This window comes from Theobroma cacao, chromosome 6 (assembly GCF_053813885.1).
Source record: "Theobroma cacao isolate CCN51 chromosome 6, ASM5381388v1, whole genome shotgun sequence".
In the NCBI taxonomy this organism is placed as follows: domain Eukaryota; kingdom Viridiplantae; phylum Streptophyta; class Magnoliopsida; order Malvales; family Malvaceae; genus Theobroma; species Theobroma cacao.
This window is the reverse complement of record NC_142644.1, coordinates 21672699-21683313: the sequence shown is the minus strand read 5'-3', so window position 1 is coordinate 21683313 and position 10615 is coordinate 21672699. Positions and strand designations below refer to the sequence as shown.

Here is a 10615-nt window from a genome sequence, read left to right as displayed (position 1 = left end):
ACCCGGAACTCCCATCGAGCCCGTGACAACCGCCGCGACGTCTCAATTTACATTCATTACCCAGAATGTCAACCGAGACCCCGCAAGGCTTTAATATCAGCTTCTCATTTCCCCTGTGGGTAGCTGTTTCCAAATACCACATTTTAAAAGATTTTAAACTGTTTCCAACTTAAACAAATGAAATAATAATTTCTGTCTCACAGGGGTATTTTTGTCATTTATCCCAAAAATCTCAAAAATCATCTAAAAATATAGTATGTAAGTGGAAAACACATATTTCTAAATCAAAAATAATTTTGGATGTCTAAAACATTCGTTTAAAATGGAATTATGACTGTTATAATAAAATAAAAATATTCAATAAAATATTCAATTTTCACATAAAACGATATTTTAAGAACACTGCATAAATAATTTTTTATAGCGTAAAAGCAAAATAAATTCTTACATACCGTAATACAGATAACCAAAGTATAGAATTTAATTTACAGTGACACGTGGGCCCACGAATGATCAAAAGTATCAAAAGAAATGAACCTACAGTCTTTGGATGTGGCAAGTTCAACTGTAATCCTTGCCGATATCAGTTATCTACAATCTATTCTGAACCTGAAATGGGTGGAAATGAGGGTGGTGAGATTATAAAATCCCAGTGAGTAAACAAACATCACTCAAAATACCTAAAGTCGAGTAAAAGGAGACTATTAAAACATTTCATCAAACTGTAATTTATCATCTTTCAACTTATTTCAACCAAATGAAATCAATTTATTTAAAGCAAGTAATCAGTATGGCTTATGAATTTCTTAAAAAGCTTGGCTCATGCCAAAAATTATTATCATACTCAGTTATTTGGGATACCTTGGCCGAGGGCTATCCCAACTGAGTCCGCCAAGGCTATTAGAAAGTCATGTTTTTATTTTGAAAACATAGCCATTCCTTGACGTTGGCCGAGTTCCCCTTCACGAGGTGGTTTGGCGTGAAGTGAACTCTAAAAGTTATACCTCAGGAGTTACCCTACTCGCCTCTCCAACCGAGGTAAAAATATAACAGGATTCCGTGCCCCTCTAATAGGCTAGTCCACAGAATCCAGCCCACTGCAGCAGGTCAAACCCACCATACAATAAAATTTTGACAGCATGACAGGGCTAATATATTACTACCCAGCCTGCAAGGGTAAAATAAAGCAATTCATATAATTCATAAAAACACAGCCCAGCCAGTCATGCCAATACAATAACATAAGCCATTAATTCAATTTTAAATTTACAACATATCAGTGGTCTCCAATTACTCTATTTTTCAAAATCGTTATTTCGTTTCAAGACAATTTATAAAATATTTTCATTTAAACTCATTTTGTTTACAAAACATAAAAATTTACCATTTGAACTCATTTTCATAAAATTCACCAAAACCGAATAAAAACATACTTTAGATAATTAAAATGATGGTAAGGTTACTCACCGTGTCTAGAGTGAGGATTTTCGAAATACTCAGACTATTGGTCCTCGGGTGCAATTCCCTTGCCTTTATTAGAGGACTCACCACCTTGACACAGTACAAAATCGAGAAATTCACCACATTGGTACTAAATTGAAATTAAACTAATTTAGACTACTAATGCTTGATATGGAATGCAAAAATGTCTAAATTTTTGCCTAAATGCGGTGTTAGCCTATTTCGGTCTTTTACCCGATAAATTGATATACGCGTCCGTTTAAACTCCAAATTAATTTTTTTCAGTTTCTATACCTCAATTGCACCCAAATTGACTTAATGTCCCTCAGTGTGGTGCAAATTATCAGTCTCGATAATAAATTACGAAAATACCCCTAGTGGGTAAAAATTTGTATTTTTGCTCCGAAAATTTCCATTATTTTTCTAGGCTCATAATTCATCATTATTCATCATAATTCCTCAAATAACCATCAAGATCAGCAGCCAATATTCCCCTAGAAAATTCAGCATAATGGGTTTCAATGGGAGAAAATTATATTTCTAGCTTATTTTTGCTATATTTCAATATAACTTAACTAAAATCACTTAATTCAATTAAAATCAACCAAAAATCAAGCTCAAAACTCATCCATGGAGGTTTGGCCAGCATGGGTGTCCATACCCACTTTCTAATTTTGCATGGAAATGAGAAAAAAATGCATGGGTAGTGAAAATCACAAGGAAAATCAATGAAATTTACCTTTTTAATGCTTGATTTCTTGATTTCTCTTGATTTTCTCCAAATTTTTCAGGTAGGATTCTTGTTTTTTTTTTTCCCCTTTTCTCCCCTGGTTTGGACAGCTGAAGAAGATGAGAATTCCGGAATTTTTACCTTTTTAAAGGCTAAAATAATATAATATTATTTTATTCATTTTTTTAATGTTTTATTAATTCCTTAAATTCTAGCCATCCATTTGTTTCCAAATTTTCACCATACACTTGTCCCACATATCCATAGCTTAGGTAAAATTCTCAGACTTATCCAAAGTCTTGGTGGAGTAATTTTTGAAATTTACACTTTTACCCCGTAAAAGTCAAAAATTACATTTTTGCCCCAAAAATTGAAAAATTGCCCATAGACATATTTTTCATCCCTTATACTCATACCATTCTCCAATTTGTCAAATTTGATCTAAATTCTCTCAAAATCTCAAATTTTATCCGCGAGTGGCAAAATTACGATTTTGCCCCTACACTCTAGAAATCACTGGAATTAAACTTTTTCACTGCCAAACCCTCAAATTATACTCCAATACTCAAATCATACTCCAATAAGTCAAATGGGGCTAAAAAAATTCTTTTCTAAAAATTCCCATTGTGTCCTTGGGTGGCAAATGACCATTTTGCCCCTGGACAGTAAAAATTCTAGTTTGACTTCAAATTGATCCTCGAACTCCAAATCACCATATTAAACCATTCTGGGACTTTAATATTCTTAATTTCATTTTAAATTCTCTATTTGATCTAGTTCGAGACTTAAATTAACTTAATTGTACCATTTGGTACATTGTCGTCTTTTAACGATTTTTCTTTCAGGGCTTTCCAAGTATGCAAGCATATTGTCAATCATATGAATGACATGGAAAGTATTTTATAAGGTCGGGCTTGACAACACTACCCCCCTTAAAATAAAATTTTGACCTCAAAATTTCATGTACTGAACTCAGAGAAAAAGTAGGGGTATTATTTTCTCATATAATGCTCGAATTCTTATGTCTTCCCCTTTATAGGGAATTTCGATTTGTTCACCTCATTTACCTCCAATTCAACTCAAGTATTTCGCTTATGTCTATTATTATCCTTTAAAATCAGATCAACAATAACCTTCACAATTATGATATCTTATATTGAGACATTAAGCATGCTTCTATTACTATCATTAAGCTTGAACCATAACTCCATCTCAATCATACCAATTTCGATCGCATTTTATTCTTATTTAGGTATACCAATCACTATCTTATTACTTCATTCCATATCAAACTTCTCGACTTTCATTCATTCATCCTATCCTCATACACTATTGTGTAGTTTACAACATTATTAACACGCCATACTCATTCCTGTACATATCCTCAGCGTTCAGGAAAATTAATGGCTTTAATTATTTCTACATATTTCATGTTTACTTTGCATTTAGGAAATTTCAATCTTCTTAATCCTATTAATCCATCTCATATGGCTTAATCGTACTATAGATTATATTCCCTTAACTATTTTTCCAAAATTCCTTAGGTCACCATAAATCGTCTTCTGATAAGATTCTTAATCGTTACATTATCTATACAACTCATCAAATATATTGAGTTCAAATCTTGAACCACTAAAACCATTATTCATTTAGTTGGGTACATCACTACTCCACACATACATATACATATACATTCAAATGTCTATATTCCTCATTATGTATACGAGTCTCTATTTTCAAATGCCTTCAGACTAATTTCTCTTAATTCATTCCCATCCACAATCAAGATTCAATAGAATAAGCTTCATAATTCATACAAATTCTCATCATGCCTGTGTATAGTTCCTCATCATTTATATACTTATATTCTCTTCTTATCGTTTCCAATTATATGCTTAAGTTTCCTTGTACTGTATATCATTGCATCACAATGTCATCTCCATTGAATTATAATCTATTATGCGTGTATGTTTTATAATCCCATTGGTATCTCAAAAATTTATCTTGACTTGATCATTGCATCTTATGCAATACTACAATTCCTAAAAGTCATCCTTATTCCTCGATTATCCTTCATGTCTCCTATATATTGTATCCTTATTGCATTTCGATATTGATTTGTCACTTAAAACTCAGATTCATTTGAATCATGTATGCCTCACGCATTTTCGAATTCCAATTCCCATAATATATTAAGAAAGTTTCATTATCTGACTTCATTATCAAGGTTAACTTCTATCATCCTTTATTCCACTCTTTCATATGAATATAACATCATTCTTCCTTAACTAATTTACAAATTGTACTTGAAATTACAAGACTTGAAACTAAATTCTCCTCAAGTACTTTTTAATGTTAATACTTATACCACTCTCAGCTTATAGCTTCCTTTTTATAACTACATAACTTAGTGCTTGCTTTCACATGATCCATGGCAGAACTTCTCTTGAGTATTTCCTTAGGGATATTTATTTTAAATTTATGTCTCACAACATATGATCATTTAACCCGTAACTTAGCCATTTGGCTCCTTAGCAAGTTTCAAAGTCACGCATCTTATGCCCATCATGTATAACTTATAATTCTTTCTCAAGGGCGTTTAAACATTCTTGAAACACTTAATCACTTATTTACTCTTTTATACACCAAGTATATCATTTCCATAAAGGCATGCCCAACTACTCATGCTTCAATTTATCTCCATGGGTTTCTAGCATGTCACCTAGTTTACTTGTGTTGTTACTAATCCTTTCCTTTCAACAAGGTCAAGACAAGATCAGTATATTCTCATAACAATATTCTATATAAACTCATTTGCTATATCATTATTGAAATCTTTATTTACATTTTCCTCACTTGCTATTGACATCTCTTATCAGTATCTCATACATTCATCTAACCTTTCGCTCGCTTCCTCTTTAGTCTTTAACAAGACTTAATCTCTTGTCTTCCTTATTTCTTAAGATTTGACTTCAGTCATCATATTATTCATCTTAACACTCCACATGTTAATTTATTTTTATGTAGCCATCTCAAAAATTCTCTAACTTTTCTTCCTCTTACATGCCAATATATATAAGGTAATAAAATAAAAAAAAAAAACTTTGTAATTTCACTCATCATCTTTATCTTAATACCTCCCAATGCACTTAAGACTCCAAACAACAAAGCTTAGCATGAAAACCAATGACCATTCTTCAACTCGTGAGTTTCATCTTCATGCCACTCTCAATTTGCTCTTGCTTGTTAGCCATTAGGGGTTCTTAACGCGACAGTGTTTGAGAGTCAGTACTGTGGCGTTGCAACTATTTGATTTCACTTTATCCCAGCAACTCTTCTCCCCTTAAAGCTACTACCTCAATTATTCACAATCGTGTGGCTTCCCTTCGAGTCTATACCACAATTAGTAAGACTAACTTTCTATCACAAGTTTGCGATCAAAACATTGATTTAACATATTTATTTTGCCACTAGCATTCATATATCTTTACCATAACATTTAATACAAGTTTGCTTAAGCAAAAATCTCCAAATTTATTCATAGCTACATGTATCTCAAATTGTTCATCACTTATCATCAGTCAATAAATCCCACTCGAAAATACCCTTTCCATATTGTATAGTGATTTCACCATATAGCATCACTGCACGATGTTCCTCCATTCTACTATCATGGATACTCCATAGAAATTAATTAAAAGATTTACGTACCCTAACTAATGCTAATTCCATTTAATCATATCTTAAATACTTCAAACTTGTAAATTACAACTCTAAATGTATGTCCATATATTGATAATCTTTATATATTTCATGATCATGAAAACTACAACTTACAAACTAGCTTTCTATCATACGTACTTTATTAGAGCACTAATTTCAACTTATTTAATCTACCCTTGGTGGTATGTCAAAATCATCCCTGTCTCGATTGCAATCCAGAGGAATCTCTCCTCTGTATATCCGTATGAGCTGGTGGAGATGGAGCAGCTACCGTAGCCCGTCCTAACTGTGGACAATCTCTCCTAATGTGACCCAGTTGATCACAATGAAAACATCGTGCAGGCCCTCTGCACGGCCCAACATGATAATTCCCACAATTTCTGCATCTACGTGAACTTCCTGAAACAGAGGAGTCTTTGCCCCTTTTTGGTGGCTGACTAGAAGATACACTCAGATTTCTCCTTTTTGCTAACTCAGCTCGCAAACTCCTATTTTCATTCGCAAGCTTCTCAGCTCTTAAAGCCATTCGCACCACCTCTTTAGCCACGGTTGCGTCCGACTCACCCATAAAAGAAACACAACTATGTTGCCTAGCCTCTTTAAGCTTCTTAGAATCAGAAACATCCAGCATTGGTGGTGGGATAGGAGGTGGGGATGGTGGTACTGAAGGAGCAGCCAGAGGAACTGTAGGAAGAGCTTGACCAGCCTGAGCCTGGCCAACAATAGCAGTAAAGAAGGCTGCTAATGCCTGAACTGCCTCAAGAGGCATAGCAAGAATACTAGTAAGTGGCAGAGGAGGTGGAGGATGTGGAGGAGTCTCGGTTTGTTCAGCAGCAGGTGCTGCCCGAATGGTGGATGCAGTCGATTCCTCCTCTATTGCACCTAACTGACGACGTTGAAAACAACCTCTTCCCCTCCCAGCTGATCTAGTGAAAGGTGGTTGTTCGCGTCGAGGAGACATAATAATCTATAAGAGGGAACAAAGTGAGTTTAGGCAACCTCAGGCTCTATATGCTTATGCATGTATTTTATTCAACCTAACCTAACTTAACTCGGGGCCACTGTCACGACCCGGAACCTCCCTCAGGCCCATGACAATCGCCGCGACGTCCCGATTGACACTCATTATCCAGAATGCCAACCGGAACCCCGCAAGGCTTACATATCGGTTTCTTTCCTTTCCTGTGAGCAATCATTGTTAAATATCGAGTTTTTAGAGAATATATACTATTTTAGATCAAAAACAATCAAAATAAAATTTTCGCCACACAGGGGTATTTTGGTCATTTTTTTCTCAAAAATTTCAAAACTAGCTAAAACGTACTATACAAGTACAAAATACATAATTCATATTCAAAATGAGTTTAAAAGTCTAAAATCTTCATTTAAAACGAAATTACGGTTATTTGAATATAATAAGAAAATAAAAGAAATATTAAGGGAAATATTCTATTTTCTTATAAAACAATTTTTATAGAGTTATACGTGAATAATTTTTATAGCGTAAAAGCTAAATAAATTTATACATACTGAAATACAGTAAGCCAAAATATTTAATTTAATTTACAATAACAAGAGGGCCCCCGAATAAACAAAAGTAAAGAGGACTGTGAACCTACGGTTTGGAAAATGCAGATCCAATAGTAGTCCTCGATGAGATCAGCTATCTACAGTCTATACTGAACCTGAAATGGGTGGAAAGGAGTTGGGTGAGATTTTGCAATCCCAATGAGTAAACAGACATTATCATAAATATCTAAAGGCGAGTAAAATGGAGGCAAGTTTAAACAACAAATTTCAACCCATTTCATAAGGTTTTCAATTTATTTCTTAAACCACAAAATATTTGTAATTTACCAAAACAATTGTTAAGGCTTATGTCTTTTATTAAAACAAGGCTCAAGCCAAAACTAATCCTCGAGGATACCTTGGCCGAGGCATCTAACCGAGTCCGCCAAGGGTGTTAAAATATTCACACGTGAAACACATTTTTATTTTTAAAACCAGCCGTCCCTTGGCGTTGGCCGAGTTACACATTCACGTGGGGGTTCGACGTGAAGTGAGCTCTAATACTACCCCAGGAGTTACCCTCCTCGCCTCTACAACCGGAGTAACTATATAACTGAGTTTACCGTGCCCCTCTAATAGGCAGTCCACGGAAACCCGTCACTGCAGTGACTAACCCACCAATTTTAATAAAATTTCGACAGTATAACGTGGCTTTTATTAATTTATCCAGCCTGCATAGTAAAACAACTTACATAAATTTCCCAATGCATTCACAAAATATAGCCACATATACTCATTTCTCATAAGCCATTCCTAGGAAAATATATATTTTTCAAGTCAATTTGTAGCCTCCAATTACTCAATTTCATAATCAATACAATATATTTTTATTTGTCACATTTATTCCTAACACATCAAAAATCCCGTTTTAATCTCGTTCTCATTTCATAAAATACATAAAGGGCATTTAAAATAAACTCTAGATAATTTACAATAATAATAAGTTTACTCACCGTTTGTATAAAATAAAAGCTTTCTAAGCGCCCCGATCACTACTCGTCGGGTACGACTTCTTTGCCTTTTTCGGAAGGCTCTCCTCCTAGACACATTACAAAAATTTACACAATTCATCACATTGATGCTAAATCACTATATAATTAACTTAAATCCTATACTAATGCATGGTATGAAATGCAATAGCCTAAAACGACTTAAATGCGGTATTAACCTATTTTTGGCACTTTGCCCGATAAATTGCTAACGCGCTCCATTTTAGCTCTAAATCATCCCATTCTCTCTCCAACATTTCTAACCATTAAATATCAGCCAATAACCTTCTAAAAACAACAAAATCAGCTCACTCCCTTCCTTGGAAAATTCGGCCAAAAATGGGACATTAACTCGGTAAATTTTCTACTTTGTTTTTCTATCACGTTTAATCGTTTTTCATCATTTCTCTTCATTTTCCTTAGAATAAAATCAACTCATCATCATTGTACAGCATTGAGCATCCAGCCAAGAGTGGGTATTGTGAAAATTTACTGATTTCTTGCCCAATTTAATTTCTAAACACATTTAACTAACTAAAACTATCAATTTAACTAAAAATCAAAACCTAAAAATTTCAATTTCTCTCTCCTAGAATTTCGTCCAGCCCTTGATATCACTTTTTGATCTCTCTCCTCAAGCATGCTAAATGGAAATAAAGGCATAGGAAAGGTAGAAATCAAGCTAAAATCGAAAAATCTTACCGTTAGACGCGTAAACGGTCGAAAACCGCGAATTTCTCTTTGAATTTTCTTGTTTCTCTTTGGTTTTTCTTTTCTTCTTCCTTTCCTCTCTATTTCCTCTATTTTTCTTCCTTATGGCCGGCCAGCACTCAAAATTTGGGTTTAAATGGCTGACTTTTCATTAAAATAATATTATTTCATTAAAAAATGCCATGTGTCACTTTCCCATTGGCCCATCTTTAAAATTTCATCCATTTTTTTCCAAATTTTCACCATGCACTTGTCTCATATATTCATAGCTTAGATAAAATTCTCAGACTCATCCAAAGTCTCGGTGGAGTAATTTTTGCAATTTACACTTTTGCCCTCGTAAAAGTCAAAAATTACATTTTTGCCCCAAAAATTGAAAAATTGCCCATAGACATATTTTTCATCCCTTATACTCATACCATTCTCCAATTTGTCAAATTTGATCAAAATTCTCTCAAAATCTCAAATTTTGTCCATGGGTGGCAAAATTACGATTTTGCCCCTACACTCCAAAAATCACCAGAATTAAACTTTTTCACTTCCTATCATTAAATTATACTCCAAATAGTTAATCTTGGTCAAAAATTTCACTCCATGATCAAATTATTATCTTAGGTGGCAAAATGACGATTTTGCCCTTGAATATCAAAATTTCTAATTTTACCCCAAATGAACCCTCGAACTCCGAACAATCATTTTTAGTCATTCCTGAACTATAAAAAATATTAAATTTCATCCTAAAATTCCTATTTGAACTAGTTCGAGGTTAAATCAACTCAAGTGTACCGTTAGGTACGATATCGGGTTTCGTCTTTTCTTATGTGCTTTCCTAGCATAATAACATGCTACTCAGTGCATGTATGTCATGACATGTATTTATAGGGTTGGGTTTTACAGCCACACTGACACTGTAAATTTTTAAAACAGCTTTAAAATAACTTTAAACCCAAAACTCTAATCTTTCAAACCAACAGCTCTGATACCAACTTAATTGTCATGACCCGGAACTCCCATCGAGCCCGTGACAACCGCCGCGACGTCTCAATTTACATTCATTACCCAGAATGTCAACCGAGACCCCGCAAGGCTTTAATATCAGCTTCTCATTTCCCCTGTGGGTAGCTGTTTCCAAATACCACATTTTAAAAGATTTTAAACTGTTTCCAACTTAAACAAATGAAATAATAATTTCCGTCTCACAGGGGTATTTTTGTCATTTATCCCAAAAATCTCAAAAATCATCTAAAAATATAGTATGTAAGTGGAAAACACATATTTCTAAATCAAAAATAATTTTGGATGTCTAAAACATTCGTTTAAAATGGAATTATGACTGTTATAATAAAATAAAAATATTCAATAAAATATTCAATTTTCACATAAAACGATATTTTAAGAACACTGCATAAATAATTTTTTATAGCGTAAAAGC

At 33.8% G+C, this 10615-nt stretch overlaps 1 long non-coding RNA gene across 2 annotated transcripts; it reads right to left on the bottom strand.

Annotated features, from left to right (window-relative positions):
* Positions 1–459: 459 nt before the first annotated feature.
* On the bottom strand, positions 460–9265 carry LOC148762159 (uncharacterized). 2 transcript variants are annotated; one of them, XR_016027217.1, is made up of 5 exons: positions 9175–9265; positions 8437–8522; positions 7534–7599; positions 1468–1551; positions 460–609 (listed from the first exon to the last, which is right to left on the bottom strand). It is a non-coding gene; the product is annotated as an uncharacterized LOC148762159 (long non-coding RNA). The 2 variants fall into 2 exon arrangements; XR_016027216.1 differs by lacking the exons at positions 460–609; positions 1468–1551 and having other exon boundaries at positions 7383–7599.
* Between the last annotated feature and the right edge of the window lie 1350 nt (positions 9266–10615).